The sequence below is a fragment of the Lampetra fluviatilis genome, chromosome 39 (genome assembly GCF_964198595.1).
Source record: "Lampetra fluviatilis chromosome 39, kcLamFluv1.1, whole genome shotgun sequence".
NCBI classification, from domain to species: Eukaryota; Metazoa; Chordata; class Hyperoartia; order Petromyzontiformes; family Petromyzontidae; genus Lampetra; species Lampetra fluviatilis.
In genome coordinates, this window is record NC_136313.1 from 825,446 (window position 1) to 831,629 (window position 6,184).

The following is a 6,184-nucleotide window of genomic DNA, read 5'->3' on the forward strand; positions in this document are numbered from 1 at the left end:
CCCACAATCACGATCCCGACACCTGACAACCCCAACCCACCACCCAAACCCTGGTCCCGACACGACCCTAACCCCAAACCACACCGCTGACACGGGACACGCCATGACCCCCCACAGCGCCGACTCCAATAACCAAAGCCCCCCCCCCCCCCCCGTCTCGTGTAGCCTCTAGCAGACTGTGGGGGGCCAGTGGTGTTAGCGAGTGGCACCTATGAGGGCCGGCACTGTGGCACACGAGGGGGTGGGTGGCCAGCACCACGCACGACCGCCTTGGTCTCCCGCGAGTCGCGATGTCTACAACACACAGCTGCACCGGGTTACGACCGAGGGGAGGAGGCCCAGGCACAGATCGTCGTCGCAGTTCGTAGCGCAAACAGCGACACCACCGCTCCCCACTCGCACAAGTCGGCTGCAGTCACCACCACCACCTCAAACACAATACTACACCACCACAACACTACACCACCACCACCTCACACACAACCCTACACCACTTCACACACAACACTACACCACCACCACCACACACAACACTACACCACCTCACACACAACCCTACACCACCACTTCACACACAACACTACACCACCTCACACAACCCTACACCACCACCACCTCACACACAACTCTACACCACCACCACCACTTCACACACAACACTACACCACCTCACTCACAACCCTATACCACCACCACCACCACACACAACACTACACCACCACGACGCGTCCGAGTGTAACGCGAGCGGCAACGATGGTTGTAGAGACTATTACCCGGAGGATTTGGTCGTCTTCGCGAGAGATGGATGAGAGGGTGGTGGTGGTTGTTGTGGTGTTGGTTGTGGTTGTTGTTGTGGTTGTGGTGTGGCCTCGCTTCGCGGGGGAGACGCCGCGGCCCACCACCACCACTCGCCGGGTCCGCGCGGATAGAGACGCGCGCGCCGATTGGTCCAGCGCCACCCTCCCACTCCCCCCCGCCTCTCTTTCTCTGTCCGTCTCGGCCAATAGCAGCAGCGCTTACTGCAGCACACGAGCAGCGCGTGGTGGTGGTGGTGGCGGAGGTCGCGGGGGGCACCCCCACCCCTTCCCCCCCACCCCTTCCCCCCCACCCCTTCCCCCCCACCCCTTCCCCCCCACCCCTTCCCCCCCACCCCTTCCCCCCCACCCCTTCCCCCCCCACCCCTTCCCCCCCACCCCCTTCCCCCCCACCCCTTCCCCCCCACCCCTTCCCCCCCACCCCTTCCCCCCCACCCCTTCCCCCCCACCCCTTCCCCCCCACCCCTTCCCCCCCACCCCTTCCCCCCCACCCCTTCCCCCCCACCCCCTTCCCCCCCCCACCCCTTCCCCCCCACCCCTTCCCCCCCACCCCTTCCCCCCCCACCCCTTCCCCCCCCACCCCTTCCCCCCCCCCCACCCCTTCCCCCCCACCCCTTCCCCCCCCACCCCTTCCCCCCCACCCCTTCCCCCCCACCCCTTCCCCCCCACCCCTTCCCCCCCACCCCTTCCCCCCCACCTCTTCCCCCCCACCCCTTCCCCCCCACCCCTTCCCCCCCACCCCTTCCCCCCCACCACCTCCAACCTGCGTCGAGGTTTGCCGCGAAGCTCCCGACCAACCAGAGGGCCTGCCCTGTTTTCCCGTCGTTCGTGGCTCCGCCCCCTACCTGCCGACCCGTGTGTGTGGTGCGTGTGTGGTGCGTGTGTGGTGCGTGTCCTAACCGCGGTGGCTGGGCAGCCCCGTCGTGACCATGTACAGTGAGGGAAAAAAGTATTTGATCCCCTGCTGATTTTGTACGTTTGCCCACTGACAAATAAATGATCAGTCTATAATTTTAATGGTAGGTTTATTTGAACAGTGAGAGACAGAATAACAACAAAAATCCAGAAAAACGCATGTCAAAAATGTTATAAATTGATTTGCATTTTATTGAGGGAAATAAGTATTTTACCCCCTCTCAATCAGAAAGATTTCTGGCTCCCAAGTGTCTTTTATACAGGTAACGAGCTGAGATTAGGAGCACACTCTTAAAGGGAGTGCTCCTAATCTCAGCTTGTTACCTGTATAAAAGACACCTGTTCACAGAAGCAATCAATCAGATTCCAAACTCTCCACCATGGCCAAGACCAAAGAGCTCTCCAAGGATGTCAGGGACAAGATTGTAGACCTACACAATGCTGGAATGGGCTACAAAACCATCGCCAAGCAGCTTGGTGAGAAGGTGACAACAGTTGGTGCGATTATTCGCAAATGGAAAAAACACAAAAGAACTGTCAATCTCCCTCGGCCTGGGGCTCCATGCAAGATCTCACCTCGCGGAGTTGCAATGATCATGAGAACGGTGAGGAATCAGCCCAGAACTACACGGGAGGATCTTGTCAATGATCTCAAGGCAGCTGGGACCATCGTCACCAAGAAAACAGTTGGTAACACACTACGCCGTGAAGGACTGAAATCCTGCAGCGCCCGCAAGGTCCCCCTGCTCAAGAAAGCACATATACATGCCCGTCAGAAGTTTGCCAATGAACATCTGAATGATTCAGAGAACAACTGGGTGAAAGTGTTGTGGTCAGATGAGACCAAAATGGAGCTCTTTGGCATCAACTCAACTCGCCGTGTTTGGAGGAGGAGGAATGCTGCCTATGACCCAAAGAACACCATCCCCACCATCAAACATGGAGGTGAAAACATTATGCTTTGGGGGTGTTTTCTGCTAAGGGGACAGGACAACTTCACCGCATCAAAGGGACGATGGACGGGGCCATGTACCGTCAAATCTTGGGTGAGAACCTCCTTCCCTCAACCAGGGCATTGAAAATGGGTCGTGGATGGGTATTCCAGCATGACAATGACCCAAAACACACGGCCAAGGCAACAAAGAAGTGGCTCAAGAAGAAGCACATTAAGGTCCTGGAGTGGTCTAGCCAGTCTCCAGACCTTAATCCCATAGAAAATCTGTGGAGGGAGCTGAAGGTTCGAGTTGACAAACGTCAGCCTCGAAACCTTAATGACTTGGAGAAGATCTGCAAAGAGGAGTGGGACAAAATCCCTCCTGAGATGTGTGCAAACCTGGTGGGCAACTACAAGAAACGTCTGACCTCTGTGATTGCCAACAAGGGTTTTGCCACCAAGTCATGTTTTGCAGAGGGGTAAAATACTTATTTCCCTCATTAACATGCAAATCAATTTATAACATTTTTGACATGCGTTTTTCTGGATTCTGTCTCTCACTGTTGAAATAAACCTACCATTAAAATTATAGACTAATCATTTCTTTGTCAGTGGGCAAACGTACAAAATCAGCAGTCCTGTGACCAGGACTAGGGCCCATGGCGTAAACGGAAGCTACCCGGCTCTAAGATCGGCAGTTCACGAGCGTTGCTTCAAGCCAAGCCCGACTCTGCTGATGAAACACCAAGTGTCAAAATCGGTGGTCCAGTGTTTGCTTATCTTGAATCGATGCTGCTGAAATTATGAACTCCCAGAAGGCCGCACGGCTGATGGCGTGTGCGAGAAAGGCTTTTAGTTTTTTACGTGGACTCACGGATTGTACGTGAAGCAGACGCAGCGTCTGCTTATACCGCTGGGCTTAGCACAGCGTCTTGGTGGTGGTGCCAGCCCGGTCACCGAATGACCAGCGCAATCTTTTTTTAAAAACCTATCGCAGTAAATTCTCCTTTTAAAGCTTTCGTGACTGCAGGAATTCATCTTCTTGGTGACTTTACCGAAAGAAACAAGAAGAGTAAGTTCTCCGTTTACGTTGCTCCCATTTACGTTGCTTCACTACAACGTCGCCAACGAATTAGGGAACGCAATTCTATTCACAATGCATTGGACTCGCTGCGTTTCAAATGTGAAAGAAAATAACGCGGTGTGTTTGGGTGGCGTGCGGTGACGGACAATGCTACAGCGCCCCCAAGCGGGCATTTCGGACTCAGCGGTGACAACATCGCCACACTGGAACACTGCTCCCCCTTCTCTGAATGTCAACTCCCGCTGCCATCTCCCAGTGATGAGAGAAACTCCTCTACTTACGAACTTTCAGAGATACGAGTCGGAAGTTCAACCGCCGCGCAATAGTTGGCGGTGGTGGCATCTACATCTGCAGAACGTGAGGAATCAGTGGCATCTGCATCTACATGAGATTATACAACTTTTAAAGCCATTCCCCGCGTTTAGTGTACATGCCGAACAACATGTTTGTAGTCGATAGAAGTTGAGTTGGACTTACGAACAAATCGACTTACGAACAGACCTCTAGAACCTAACTCGTTCGTAAGTAGAGGAGTCGCTGTACTCTGTAAAAAGTTTTATCATTTATTTAAACTTCTCATATTACATCTTTTTGGGTATTATTTGTTCTATTTTTTTGGTATTTATTTAATATTTTTTGTCAGCAAAATTTTAACAACTAAAGAAATCATCTTGGTTCTTTCGGTACACAGTGGCCCCGCAGGTTGCCGAATAGAGTGTCTAGCACTTCTACAACTCTATGTAACTCTATGGGTCTCTATGCAACTCTATGTGTCTCTATTTAACTCGATGGTTCCCTCTGTAACTCTATGGATCTCTATGTTACTCTATGGGGTCCCGCTGTTACTCTTATGTAGCTACAATGTCCCGTAACCGCCGCCATCGGCGACGGTCCTGGGCTGGTGGCCGACCTTGCCACAGAGCTGCGTGGCTCAGCGGGGCTTCGCCAGCTGAGATAACAAAGCCCACGTGCGAGAAACGTTGTCGGGGTTTCTTGTCGTGAATTGCGCTTGGGGCACCGCCACTGCCAATGCTGCAGCAGCACAAGTGCCGGATTATCCCAGCAGCACAAGTAGCTACACGTGTAGCTACGGGCCCAGCACTTTCAGGGGCCCCACGCTAAATGCTTTCAAGCTATCAATTCCAGTTCAGTGATTCTGCACTTGCTCTATTACTTTAGTAGTATACCGCCTTCGACTTTTATGAACGACTGGGTGTTTAAGGTTAGCCATTTGTTGTATTATCTCGCCATATAGCAAATGAAAAATACAATTACGTACTACGCGAGTTAACAAAAATTAGTGTTTCAATATTTACGTGTTTTTTTTAATTTAGGGCCCATTTATAACATATGCTACAGGCCCTGCACTAGCTTAATCCGGCACTGACCAGCATCACGAAAATAACGTCTGTGTCTCAATGGTGTACTATGTAACAGAGTTGTTGAGCACAGGCGCAAAACGGGCCAAAAACGTCACACGAAAGTTCTAGCTGGAGAAAGAATGCAATGCAACTGGCATCAGCCTTTCTTGTGTGCAGTTTGTGTGTTGTCTCCCCCTGCTCCACACGGGGTTCCTCGGCCTTCTCCGATTTACTACCATGGCCACACCAATCAGTGTAACATATGTTCAGGTGGGTTGGGGTAAATTATTGCGGGAGTTGTTGGGTTGTGTTGATGTTGTTGTTGTTACTGTTGCGTTGAGGCTCACGGATTTTCTGGTTCACATTGGTTTTGTTGTTGTTGTTGGTTGTTGCAGCCGGGACGGCTGCGTGCTGTACGGGGGGGGGGGGGGTGATGTGGTGGTCATGTTGACACACACACGCGCGCCAGAACCAGGGTACTTACCGGTACGGGGAGGTTGTGTACTCTTGGCCGAGACCCGCTGGGGGGAGGGGGCTGTGGGCAGCGTCTGCGATCCCACAGAACCCCCGCCCCTCGGTGGGGAGCGGTAGAAACCAGTCCGGACCGGTCGGGCCAACGGTGGCCAGGACCCCTCCGAGGGGAGGGGGCTGGGGGATGCGTGCGATCCCACAGAGCCCCGCCCCTCAGTGGGAAACGGTATATAAAGCGGGTTCTTGAGAGCGCTGGGCAGTTCGCCTCAAGCCGAAGTCAGAAGCCCGCCTGAAAACAAGATCCTGGACCCCAAGCCACCGACGTCCTTTTAAGGGCCGGGGCTCAGTGCGGTGCCAGTGGTCGGAGGTTAGGACCCTGAGGTTCCCTTGGCCTGATGTCCTTGTGAGGGCCAGGTCGGGACAGGCCAGTGGTCAGGGACCCACCGGACCAGCGGTGGGTCAGCCTCCCATAGGTCTAGCCAGCCGGAGGGCTAGAGAAGTCAGAGTGACTAGGTACAATAGCCCAGAGGCTGTACCTCCCAGGTTGTGGGTGAAAGGGGCCACTACCCCTTTGTGTTAGGGATTGTGTACCTTGTTATATTAT